The sequence below is a fragment of the Symphalangus syndactylus genome, chromosome X (assembly GCF_028878055.3).
Source record: "Symphalangus syndactylus isolate Jambi chromosome X, NHGRI_mSymSyn1-v2.1_pri, whole genome shotgun sequence".
NCBI lineage: Eukaryota > Metazoa > Chordata > Mammalia > Primates > Hylobatidae > Symphalangus > Symphalangus syndactylus.
This window is the reverse complement of record NC_072447.2, coordinates 118,207,355-118,221,299: the sequence shown is the minus strand read 5'-3', so window position 1 is coordinate 118,221,299 and position 13,945 is coordinate 118,207,355. Positions and strand designations below refer to the sequence as shown.

At 37.5% G+C, this 13,945-nt stretch overlaps 1 protein-coding gene and 1 pseudogene across 1 annotated transcript in view; both read right to left on the bottom strand.

Annotated features, from left to right (window-relative positions):
- HTR2C (5-hydroxytryptamine receptor 2C) overlaps positions 1-13,739 on the bottom strand; it is a 329,139-nt gene extending 315,400 nt beyond the window's left edge. The window contains exon 1 of the mRNA XM_055268258.2: positions 13,167-13,739. The gene's annotated coding sequence lies outside the window, so the exon portion shown is untranslated. The remainder of the gene's footprint in view (positions 1-13,166) is intronic.
- Positions 7,877-8,205, bottom strand: LOC129475855 (large ribosomal subunit protein eL42-like; annotated as a pseudogene).
- Positions 13,740-13,945: the final 206 nt, after the last annotated feature.

The following is a 13,945-nucleotide window of genomic DNA, read 5'->3' as shown; positions in this document are numbered from 1 at the left end:
ACTAATGTAGCATGGATTGTTAGAAATTCTTTGATCTCCAGGGCTGACCTATCTCCAGAGATCCAGTATCACATTTTCAGTTCTCCAGAGAACATCTGATGGTGCATGTCTCACCATTGTTTTAAACATATTCAGATTAGAGGTGACCCTCACCCCCACTAACTAGTTCCTAATTTACCTCTTCTCATACCGTGAAACATGAATATCCTATGGCCCTTTGGAATATTGTCCTTCTGTGTCAATTCAAACCCTACTTGTCCTCAAGCTCCAATTCATTTCCTAACTACGCCAATAAAATTCCCTTAGTTATTTCTTTTCCTTCATTTTTATGTGGTACATAATTTAGTCCTTCACTATATAATGTCTTGATTTTTGTTGCATGCCAATACAGTTTATCTTCCCAAATAAAAGATAAATTTCTCAGTGGTAGGAACCATAAAATGTTTGCTAAATCCTCCCTTGACAGTTTTGTGACTCTAAGAACAAGTGTTATGTTCTCTAACATGTGTTTTTTACAATGTCGGGTATAATTTAGCTTCAAAAAATATTGCTTTGCTTTTTTTTCTTTTTCTTTTCTTTCTTTCTTTTTTTTTTTTTTTTTTTTGGAGATGAAATCTTGCTCTGTCACCCAGGCTGGAGTGCAATGGCACGATCTCGGCTCACTGCAACCTCTGCCTCCTGGGTTCAAGCGATTCTCCTGCCTCAGCCTCCCAAGTAGCTGGGATAACAGGCACACACAACCACACCTGGATAATTTTTGTATTTTTAGTAAAGATGGGGTTTCGCCATGTAGGCCAGGCTGGTCTCGAACTCCTGGCCTCATGTGATCTGCCCACCTTGGCCTCCCAAAGTGCTGGAATTACAGGAGTGAGCCACCACACATGACACAAAAAATATTTCTTAAATGATGATGATGATGTGATAGAAATCTACAAGATTACTCAGACAGATCAAGAGCAAGCTGGAGTACCACAAGTTAAGATCTGACTGAGGACAAAAGTTTGAATAATTCTTTTGAAATTATTTTATAGCAACACAAATGGTACAGCTTTAGATTCATTAAAGATAGTGATAAGGTATCTAGACATATTTTCCAGGGGAAAGTAATTGGAAATCAAAATGGAACACTGATAAAAGTCATGAACAAGCTATAAATAACTTTTCTTTTTCTTCTTCCTGCCATTTGGGATCACTCCCAAAGACTCAAAGGAGTTCTGAATATAAATAGAGGAAACTGAATACTCCTCAAAAAATAAATGTTCTAGTGCAGGGGCAAAATGATCATATGAAATATAATTAAAGGCATCTAGATGAATGTTTGTCCAGAATTTGTTTTCTTTGGAACCCTTTATAAGGTAATAGCCTATATCCAATTCAGTCTAAAAATATAATAAAGGAATAAGACAATTTCTAATCATGAAGCTAAACCATAAACTCAGCATTTACATTACTGATATTCAGCAAGATATTAATGAACTCCCATTTAAAATTCTCCACTGGAAGCTAACTTTGGGATAATATTATTCGATTATTTCATCAATCTTTATACTAATTAAAATTTTCTCTTAAAAATTGTTTTTCCAATACTTGTATTTAAAGCAAACATTGCTACCTTATCCACTTGCACAGTATATTTTAAATGTTTAAATCCAAGGTATACAATGTTTAATTGTTTATCAGTGCTTCTGTATTTTAAAAATATGCCATGTGTGTGGGTAAGGTAGAAATGTTTTCCTTAAATACAAGTATTGGAAAATGATTATTTTTAAATGCAGAAGTTACCCTCTGTTATCTGGGCTCTGGCTATTACAGGAAATGTGAAAGGGATAGGGCTAATAGTCATAAAAGTAAGAGTGAAGTCATAATAAGTTGAAGCACTCTTTTGAAAAATTTGAAGCAGAACTCAATCAAGGCTTGATTTACTTTAAGGAAACTTTGTTTGGCTAAAGTGCAACCATATAGATAGCTAGACTTCCAATATATTCTGCAGAAAATGATTTGGGATTTTTTTTATGTTTTAATCTGTCATATTGCTCATTAGTCAGTCTATGTTTATTTAAATCTTGACCACATGCAAATGAGTGTCTGATTCTTTGTAGAAAACCAAGTATTTATCATGCTTTTTAAACATCTCGGAGTAATATGACTCTCTCTATATATATATATACAAATATACATACACATATCTATATCTAGATCTAACTTCCTAATTGTATCATTTATTTCTGAGCATCTAAAGTTCTCCAGAACTAAATATCCACGACATGAAGAGAGGGGAAAGTACTGGAAATAGAATGAAATTTTAGGGCCGAGCATGGTGGTTCGCACTTGCAATCCCAGCACTTTGGGAGGCAGAGGCGGGATGATTGAGACCAGGAGTGCGAGACCAGCCTGGGCAACATAACAAGACCCTCATTTCTACAAAACAACAACAACAACAACAACAACAACCTGGGCATGGTGGCACACACCTACAGTTCCAGCTATTCGAGAGGCTGAGGTGAGAGAATCGCTTGAGCCCAGGAGTTCAGGGTTGCAGTGAGCTATGATCGCATGACTGCACTCCAGCCTGAGTGACAGAGTGAGACCCTGTCTCAAAAAAATAAAAAGAATGGAATTTTGAATGAGAACTCATGGGTTTGTTTGAATCTGGCTGTAGAATTAATTGTGTGACTTTACATAAGTAATTTAATCTTTCTTACCCTTCGTTTTCTCATTTGTGTAATCAATGTAGTAATACTGGCCCTAAATAATTCGAAGTTATGTTGAAAATCAAATGAAGGGATATATGAGAAAAATATATACAATCTCTAAAATATCTACAAAGGAAATTTGTATTATGGTGTAAAAAGTAGATATATTAATAATAAGGATATTCTGTGACTGTATTATTAAACCCTTTCAGCTATATGTTGCCTTTGTTAGAAAATAAGATAAAAAATTAGGCAGGAGAAAACAGGAAAGAGAATATAAGAATTGCTCTTAGGCTGAAAAAGTCTACAATAGGAAATGAAGAAAATTTTAAAAATACATGATAGAAAATATAAAAAGAGTTAAAAGAGAATGGAAAGTAGATATTGGGATGAATCTCAAAAAAACATATCTGCATTAGTGAATCTGTAGTAAGATCAAGAAATTTGGAGTTCTCTACATGTTATTTGTAATCTCTCTTTCTGAAGCCCTTAGAGCTATAGGAATTAAAAGAAAGAAAACTTTCGAACTAGAAAACACAAGTATGTCCAATGTTCTTTACTATGGGTAAAAGAATTATCTATGTTCAAAGGTTGACAATATGAATAACTGGAATTGTTTACATTTATGAATTGCTTACATGTCAAAATGCCTTTTGCCAAAGCATTTTGATCCATTTAACCTTTACTTCTTTTTCAATTTCTATATATTTATTAAACATTTTAATACTGAAAACTGTTTTACACCCATCTCTCTTCTCCCCAAAAGTGAAATATCTATTATGGTTTGATTCACCATTCAAGATGTCTAGAAATCTTCTAGAAATCCTATTGAGAAAAAAAAATGATAATTATTTTCAGTAACATTTCTATATCCTAAGGAAGTTCTTTTTTTATATGTTAGATTAACTATAAGATATGGCTTAATCGTTTCTGAAAATGCAGGAGAGTGTTATCTGTCCTATCACATAGTTAAGTTACTTCTTTTGTGTAGTTTGTAGCTGCACAGTTTAATTTATTATAAATCACCTAAAATGAATGTTTACTTTATTATTAATAGCCAAAGATAAATTTACTTTAAATAACAAAAGACAAAAAGAAGAGATGTTTTCAGTCACTCAGAAATCTTTAAGACATGAATCATTTCAAATGTAGGGCACTGGAGTGAATGGAAAATGACAAGTTAGAGACCCGAAGTGAATACTGACTTGAGATTTTATAAGAATTACTTAAGTAGCTGAAGAGTCAAAACCATTAATCTTCTAGGGCATAAAATCAACTACCTGAGTATTATTATTTGAAGTAGATTTTCAGAACTAGAAACTGTTGATATTTTCTTAAAATTGTAGCATTTGAAATGATCTCAGTAACCAACCAGTCTGATTTTCTCTTTTCACGGAGGAGGATATAGAGGCTTATAAAAGACTAGAACTTAGGTCATTTAACTCCAAATTTGCACTATAAATACCTTTCCCACAGTGCTTGTGTCTTTTTGTATATTAATTATTCAGCAAATACATATTGAGAGAAGCCACAATATATAATGATATATGCAAACGGTAGCTGGGGAGTATAAACATGAATAAATTATAATCTTTGTTCCATGTGAATTTATAATCCAGTAGGAAAGATAAGACTCAAATTTAAAAGTGACGTGATGCATGTAAAACCTTTAACACCAGGCCTGCCTCTAAAGTATAAGTTAAAAACCAAATAACAAAAATAAAATGCAATAGAAGCCGGGTGCGGTGGCATGCACCTGTAGTCCCAGCTACTCAGGAGGCTGAGGCAGTAGGTTCGCTTGAGCCCAGGAGTTCAAGGTCAGCTTTGGCAACATAGCAAGACTCCGTATCTAAGGAAAAAACAATGTAATACAATGTGCTGAGTGCCATGTAAGAGGTGCAAACAATTATGTCTATTTTCTTAAAATTTAAAATGGAAATTCTGGTGTTCTTACGTATGTGAGTGTAACCTAAATGACTTTTTAAAATATGGCCAGTAGTCTTTTTACAGTGCACACACAAAATTGTAACCCATTTGCATTCTAAGCATTGCTTCTTGGCTTTATAGTCTGCATGACATTCTTCCTCACCCCCTCCAATCAAACCGTACATCTTTCTCTGAATTAAGCATGAGGATTTGTCTGCAGTCATTTCCTAATGTTCCCTGTTAGCTGAAGCTCATCACTTCATAACCCACTTTTGAGTCCCTGGGTTTCATTCTGATATTCAGCAGCTACTTTGGTAGCTGACAACTTTTAGCCTTATCTATGCTCTGCCCAGGAGTTGGGCAGCATTATTTGGTGCCATTGTAAAGAGAGTGGGAGATGTGCAGAGTTCAAACATGAGATAGGGAGTTGTCTGAGGTGAGCTTTCAAGTACTAACCCTAAGAGTCTATAATCACAATGGAATTTAAAAGGTGGCACATTTGAACAACATTTTTCAGAAATAATTCTGAAGCTGTATTAATGGACTGAAATGGGGAATAATTAAGAAAAGTTATCCACGAATGAATCCAAGGTAGGTAGGAAAAGCATTATTTCAATTATCATGAGAAATTAAAGAAATCTGGTTGAAGGGATAGAGTGTTTTTTTAATAATTTCTCACTCTATAAGTGTTGTGATAAATGTATTCTGTATTATACTAGAGAAATAAATGAACATTTATTTGATCTTGTTGCTTCATTCTCAATAAAGAGACTCAGAATATCCACTATGTTTGTACAAATTTGGCTGCCCTTCTGAAAATGGCACTTACCCAAAGTAAAGTACAAATCTATGGTAAAAATTCAAATTACTTTATAACAATGTATTATCTTCTCAGCATTCAAATGTTTTTCACTTTTAAATTCTGAATTAGTTTGGTGCAAAAGTAATTGTGGTGAAAACCACAATGGTGAAAACTACAATTACTTTTGAACCAACCTAATAAAATTTGTGGGAGTTTTCTCCATGTTCTCTTCCCCATTCTATATGTTATACAATTTGTGACTCTATATTTGTAACCTTAGGGAAGTAAGTCATATAACCTCAGTGGTTTCTGTATTCTGTATCTGTTTATAACAAAGAGGTTAGTTTGAAGGATCCTTACAGAAAGATTACCTAGTATAAGGCTCTAATTTTGGAGTTGTGGAAACTGAGGCCTAAGTTAAGCAAATGACTGGACCATTTTTTCTTCATTCATCTTGAGTGAGAGAGTAGGAAAGAGAGAAATCAATGTCGCCTATACCATAACTTGCAAAACTACATTATTACATTGAATTGCCTTTACTGTCTAACAGTACTTATTTGTTTCTTTAGGGAAGTATTGTAGAATATGTTTTTCACCTCACTAGCACCCAACAAAGTGTTAAATGTACATTAAGCCCTCAACTGAAATTCCCTTGCTGAATTTCAACTAAGCCATTGCTGAAATTCCATAATTCTTACAGGCTTTTCTTTATTCATCTTCATCTTACAGTTCACTAATTTGGCAGATAAATATGGACAGTGAATTTTATAGATTTACTTACACGAAATTTAGGAAATTGGCTGAGGTTTGGTAGTAGAAGCAGGAAAATTTGACACAGACAGTTACCCAATGAGAGGTGGGTAATAATCCTCCAAACTAAAGAATCTGCCCTTACTAACTTAAATAACACTTTGGAGAGCAAGTCATTGTTATCAATGAATAGTCATTTGGGCGCATAATTCTACCATACAAGTTCTTTTCCATTTACATAGTGATTTTAAAAATAGATATAGAGGTATGATGAAATAACTAAATAAATAAATCTATTGAGAAACTAGCTCATTTCTGCTTTTTCAAAATGAAGTTTCAAAAAATATTTGTTGGAGAGACACCAGATCTTTCTTGTTTTACTTCCTTCAAGAATGAAGTAATCAACTGCTTTCTGAATCTATTTTAGACTAACATTACATTTAAAAATAAAAGATATGGGCCTGTTAGACCTCTGGGAGTCATTGACCAACCAAAATGCTAGAACAATCTACCTACAAGCCACAAAGCATTAAATTAACTGTTTAATCTAAGATTAAAAAAAAACTAATAGATTCATGATGTGATCACTCAGGGCAATTCATTAATACTAATGTCTGATTTCCTTTAACATTATAAAAAGTAAGGAAATAAAGCTTTTATTTACAAGTTTATTTGCTGCAAAGGCATTTAGGAATAGTTATTTTAAAAAGAAAACTTGCTCTTCTTTCTGAGCCATCAACCCATACTGCAAAATGCGTGCAGAACTCAGTTCGCTAATAAAAAGAGAATTCTATAGCCATGCATGTGGTCAATGAAATGGTCTCTCTCTCATATATGTATGTATAATGGTGTCTTTCACTGTGAAATGGAAAATAAAACAGTGTAGTAGGGCTAAGCTTTAGCTAAACTAATTTAAGAAGATTTATAATATTTTTATTGCACTAAAATATGTTCAGAGAAATTATCTGAATTCATTTCAGGGGAAATTGTTATTCTGTTAGATGTCTTGAATTCTTGAATATTATTGTGCAGATGTGCTAAAAATTCTATTTTAGCTCTTCCTTCATCTTCTTTCCCTTTACTTTAACCATTGGAATACAATACAATCAATCAAGATATGTTAATTGATTACCTACTATGGGCAAGGCACTTATCATATATGTGGGCTAGTCAACAAAAGCTTCCTGCAAGAGGTGGGGCTTGAAATGGACCTTGAAGAACAGACAGAATATAGATAGGTTTGGGAGAGAAAGCTACATACCACAGTACTGGACTTCTCCAATCTTTCTAGCAATAAATTCTTTTTTAATCACGGATCAGGTTTTTTGTCAATTTAAAATGGAAGTAATAAATGGAAGTAATTGGTTTGGTTTTTGAATTTTTAAAAACCTACTTTTAAAAAGACTTTAATCATACTTAGAATTTTTCCAAGTATGGTCTTTCTACCCTGAAATAACTTTAGCCTAAGTATTGTACTCAGATATGGTTTTTCTACCTGGGCTCAGATCAGTAAACTAAAAAACTGGCAGTTACTTTTTATAGCACCTATTTTCCAAGTCATAGCTATCAAATTACCTTTCCTGACTCTAGTATGAAAAGGAAATACATGGCAAATGGGATCAGACAAGACTTGAAACCTTCCTGATATATGATAAATAATTTTTAACACAAACTCAAGATTTTATTGTCTTCATAATAAAACAAAAGATGACACTTAGAACTGGATCACTTGGACCTTTCTCTTCTTATCTCTTCCCAGTTCAAAATGCTTGCATCTTTTAATAGCAGCATTCTCTTAGATCTGCAGTTGGGCTCAGTGCACTCAAGCCTTAGCACAATCTTCTTTGTAGTTTTAGCTTTTTTCTGAAAAATCGGCTTAGTCTGCCCACCATATTCACTGTGCTGCCTGTCATAATGCTGCTTTCCCTGGGCATACAAAGAATCTTTGCCCTTCTTGTACTGTGTCATTTTGTGGAGTTGGTGCTAGCCACACATCTTAAAGAAAGTCTTGTGACTTTTAGGAACGTTCACCATGTTTGCGGGAGCGCTATCAGCACAGAAAGAGATAAATGATTTTTACTGATCCTGCTGTCACTCGGTCTTAGGCCTTCAGAGCTTCTATTTTACTGCTTGAATTTCAAGTAGGCAACATTATATAAATGACCAAATATGAATGGCCTTTGTTGTGGTGTTGCATGTAGTAGAAACCTGTGGTTCCAACTCACAGTAGTAACATCTGCCTGTCCAGTCATCTCTATATACAATAGCATCATTTCCCTGACTTCATTTCTGTCTTTGTATTATCTCTGTAACTCCCCTGAGCTTCACTCAGCTTCTTGTCCCTCAGTCTCTCAGCATTAACAGTACATTCTCATTTGCTCTACTTCTTTATTGGTAGGTGAATCTCTAGATGAAATGTTGCATGTCTATCTCATTGCCTTGCCAAGCAGCATATCGAGGATTAATGGACATTGTCCATTAATATCCTCACATTTACATGCAAATTTGTTCTGTTAAAAGACTGGTTGTTACAGTATGAAAGAAAAATTAGCCAATTTCTAAACAGAGGCAATAGTTTGTTGTTTAACAGCATGGCCTCTGGAATAAAACTGCCTGGTTTCAAGTTTGGTTTTGTTAATTCAGTTTGAACACATTAACCTCTTTGTATGCCTCAGTTTCCCTAACTGCAAACTGGATAATAGTAGTACCTTCTCATGGGGTAGTCATCAGGCTTATATGATTGTATACCTGTGAACCTTTTAGAACTGTGTAGTGCATGGTAAATGTCAATAAATAGTGGCCACTCTTATCATCTTTTATACCTCTCCTCTGAAGAATAATTACTTGCTAACTTGGGCAAGTCTTACTACTTTGATTACAGGAAGCTATAATTGAAGAGTATTCAGTGAGTCTTGATTACTGAGATAAAATGGGAGATACGTAAGTTTAAAATACACTTGCAAAAGATTTGAACACTGACATTTATTCATAAGTGTTTACTGATTAGTTTAAAGAAGACATCATGTTTTATGAAAAAGTAAAAGAAACCCTAGCCAATTCATTCATTGCTATCCTTGTCTAGATATTAGTTGACATTATCTTTGGTTTCAGTGGTGTTCAGTTTTCACTTTTTATTTTTACATTGAGCTCAACCCCACACCTTGCCATTAATGCTAATTCAACTCTGAATTTAAATACCCACATATGACTGGTGGCTGTTGCACTGGACAATGCAGTTCTAAAGGCTAATAGCTTTCAATAAATGTATGCATAGTTCTTAATAGGTAATAATAACAACAGTATGTTACCCAAAGGTGTACTTGTATTTAAAGGAGACAATGACTAAGATGAAAGAGGGAAATTCCTGAATGTAGAATTTCAAGTTATATGGAAAACCACGAAGGCTACTAGTTTAGGGACCAGAAGGCCTTTCTAGTGCATCTCAAATTAGGCCATGTAAGTGGTCATCTATGCATAAAGTTAACCATAATTAAGAAGAATGACTGTATCAAATGCCATCTATATGTACAATGCTGTAATAAGCAAGTATTTTAGGAAACTGTAGATGACACTGTCTTAGCCACAGTTCAGAGGAGGAATGAATAGCGAGGTTGAAGTAGAGATGCCGGGTAGAAGGAGACAAAAACAAATTAAAATTCCATCTTATGTAGATCTTATTTGAAATCCTGATTTCACTATGTTGTTTGTGCATTAAAATGTCAGAAGTGATTGGCAAAGAGTTGTTGCAGGTGAGCATCAGTATTAAATCTGCTAATGACTTGCCAAATTATGATGCAACTTAACCACTTGGTTGTTTTCAATGTTATTTGTCTGGAATGGAGATGACTAGACTGTTTTGCAGCAATGTTCTCAGTATATGAAAAAGCCTTCTTAAAAGGTCTTGAAGAATGGCAGTGTTGGAGAGATCCATAACTTGAGCACACATTAGACTGGAGATTGGTGATTTCTTTTTGAGGTTCAACAGTACAATATGTAGATGAAATGACATAGGTAGCCTAGAATGCTAACAAATAAATAACAAATGTTGCTTAGTGCAATAATTTAAAATTTTCAAAGTGCTTAATACCCATCTGTTTCACAACAATCAGGTGGGGTTATATATGATACCGACATAAAATATCACAATAATATATTATTAACTTCAATTTATGATGAAATTTTCCTAGTTTGTTCATGGCTACCAGGCAGCTAGAGGAACATAATTTAGCAGTTCTTCCACTAGACAACACTAAGCTGTATCAGATGCTTTACTAAAATAAACTCAGTACACGTACATCATCCTTTTGTTAGGTATTCCATTGCTATGAAAGTGAGGTGGTAAGATGCTCCTTAATAATACTGGACAAATAGTCTGGAGCTTCAGGAGCCATTAAAACCTGGGAATTAATTATCTTTCAGCAGGCTCAGCAAACTGCAACCTCCTTCAATCTCAGGCCTTGAACAATTTAATAAGAATAGCTGAGGATATTTAATGTTGGCTACTACAATCTGTCCCCCAAATTTTGTTTTAATTTTTGTGTTTCCCTTAGCTGGAAAGGGATGACGTTTCCTTGAAGGAAATACATGGAACAGTAAAATTATTGAGGCTTGACTCAATTATAATGTTGGACGAATCCATTAGAATGTTAGGCTTTTTAGATTTTACTTTTATTGCTCTTCCCAAGTAGACTTGGAAGCACAAATAAATATTTCCTATTCTCTTGCCTTAAATTAACTTTCAAGAATACCTTGAGAAATTGAGGGGAAAAATCTAATGGCACCAATAAAGTGGAGGATAATAATATCTTCGTCATTCATAGACTTGCTATGAAGACTATATGAAATAATATAATATATATGTGTATATATATGTAATGGTCCTGGATCCATGTCTGGCATCCAGGACGTTCCCAGAAATATCAGTTCTCACCTCTCTTCCGGTGAATTCATATTGCACAAAAGCCTGTTACGTTATCTGAAAAAGTCATCACTGTCATCCATGACACCTCTAGATGGAGATAAACCCCTCAAGAAAGCATAGAAAGGGTTAATAACCCTCTCTAGATAATGCAGATAGAAAAACACTGTCATTTTTGCTAAAGCACCCCAAATCCTACCTTGACATTGCAATCAACAAGCCTTATCCACTTTCCGAATTTCAGGACTTGCGTTGGGCTTGTTGCTGTAGATGATAGACGCTATTAGGAAAGAAATCATGTTGATGAAACAAATATTTTCTTCCCTCCCCAGGAGGATCAGGAGAATTTATTTAAGGAATGAAAAATATAATTAAATATTCTATAACCTACCTCCCCAAAATATGGACAAAATTATTTATTTCCCCCCACCTGTGGGTTGGAATGGGGGGCTTTGTAGATGATTCCCGAACAGCCAGGTGCTAAGGAGATTACACTCTTCAGAAAAGATAATATTCAGTATGATTTCAGTACTGCAAAAGAGATGCAATGATCACGGTAGATATCATTTTCTGTGGGGCATGTCAGTTGGCCTTTGTCATCGTCTCTACACATATGTAGCCAGCTACACAGTAACACCTTGTTTCTATTGCACTCATATTTTGATTGGCAGAATGGCTGATATGTACGTAAACTTCTTCATGAAAAATTTAAACTCTGGAGCCAGATATCTTTTTTCATTACTGTGTATGTGAGGTCTCAATTGTCTGCAAACTGGGGAGCTCAGAGGTTACTCAGTGCGCCGCATTTCCTCACCCCCCGCCCCCCAAATCATCTTAGCTCAACCATATATGAGCTTCCCTCGGTTAGCCTGCCTAAAAGGTATGTGGTAAGGGGAGTATGCGCTTAGTGGCTCAGCAATCAGAGGGTTCCTTGGATGGGACTTATACTGGTAAATATTAATGAAGAAGCTGCGCGGTACTGGCAGTGATTCCAGACCAAATCTTTTAACTGCCGAATGTCACTCGCTGAATTTTGAGTTGGGGAGCTCTGTCGCTTAAAATACAGGGTTCTCAAACACAATGCAAGTGTTTGTCACCTCAAGTCGCATACTACCCAACAGGAAGCAAAAGGCAAAGGGCATGGCGCAGAAAAGAAACAGACACACAGACACGTTTTGCAATGACGAACTTTATGTGACATCAGGAACGGCAACCTGTTCTCATGTTTAGCAATTCCGAGGAACGCTGTAAAGACTGCTTGTCGGGTAAAACTGAGTACAGGAATAAGAGGCAGCGCTGGAGACTTTTTCGCAATCCTTTTCAAAATATAAAACTGTAACCAAATGACTTAGATAAGCTAATTAATTATTTAAAAAAAAGGTTCACTGGATGCCTTTATCCTCTCCTCTTAAGCTTACGTGACCATCAGCAGCGCTGTTCAAATTCAGCTAACAGCTGTTAGACCAAACACAGATCCGCAGTGTGTATCTCCCCAGAGTTACGGATGTTCGCTGAGACCCGCCGGAAAAATTAGGGTCCGTTTTCAATGAGAACATAATAAAGCATCCTTGATTCCCCCTCTGCACACACTGTCCCAAATCTTGCGCCCCCTCCCACTTGCCTGCTGTCGGATTTCTTAAAATTGTAGTCGGTCCTGCAACTCAGTTGCATCTTCCGCAGCCCGACCCTCAGCGACATTGCGTTCAGTTTCCCTCCTTTCTCTCCTCCCACTCCTCACTTCTTGAGACCCCACCCCCGCCTTCCGTTTCTGTCTCGGCTTCCCTCGCGCCAGGTTCTCTAGACCCCCGCCTCCGCCCAGCGCCTTCATCTCGAGCCCCCACTCCCAATCCCCTTAGAGACTTCTATGCTCCTTCCGTGGAACCTAAGCTCCTCTCTTCTTCCAGAGACTCAGTCTCCACGCGATTTGAGCGTTCAGAGTCCCTCCCCCCAACCTCCGCCAGGGCCAGTGCGGTCCTGCAGGCTGCAGCCATCCGGGACCTGTCCCCGCTCCCCACCCCATCCCCCGCCTAAATCGTTGGGGTCTCGGCTAGCAATGCCGCCCGGGGCTCCAACTTACCACTAGCGTCCGGGAGGAAGACCAGGCAGCGGTCGCCGCGGCGGCAGCTAGACGAGAAACGGACTCGGCTGCAATCGCCCAGCGGAGCCCGCGGCAGTCGGTGCGCTGCGCTGCGCTGCGCGCCGCAACCTCGCGCCTCGGCGGAGGGAGAGGAACGGAGGGAGCTCGGCGCGATAGGAAGCGCCGGCGAGTCGACCTCCTTTGGGCGACCGTGCGCCCCCCAGCTGGGTTTGGCTCTTTTCGCTCCGCTATCTTACTCTAGCTTAGTAACTGACCACCTCCAGCATCTCTGCACTAATCGCGTCTTCTTTCTTCTTCGTTGGCCCCTAACTAACTACACTACTCTAAACGGACGAAGGCCATCACACGAGCGCCACGACGATCTCGACGACTCCGACGACAAGGATGTACAGACAGAGAGAAGAAGAGTTCATATGCAATCGGCAGGTAAGGGGCAAGGCAGGCCAATGGAGCAGCCAAGGCTAGCAATCTAGCCGCTCCAAAGGCAGTATCGGGAAGATCGGTGCATCTGAGGAAGGAAGCGTCCTCGGCAAGCACCAGAGCGCCTACCTCGCGCCGGTGAATCTGCACCACGCTCTTGGGCCAAAAGCGGGATGAGGGGAGGAGCCAAGAGCAGCCAATCAGCACTCAGCATTACGTGGCCCCCGGGCCTGTTTGGACCGGTCTCTTAGTGCATCTGGAGCCTGCTGGCAGGGGGCGCGAGACCCCATGGTGGAGATGGGGGTGGGGGTGATGATTAATCTGATTCACAAGGCCTA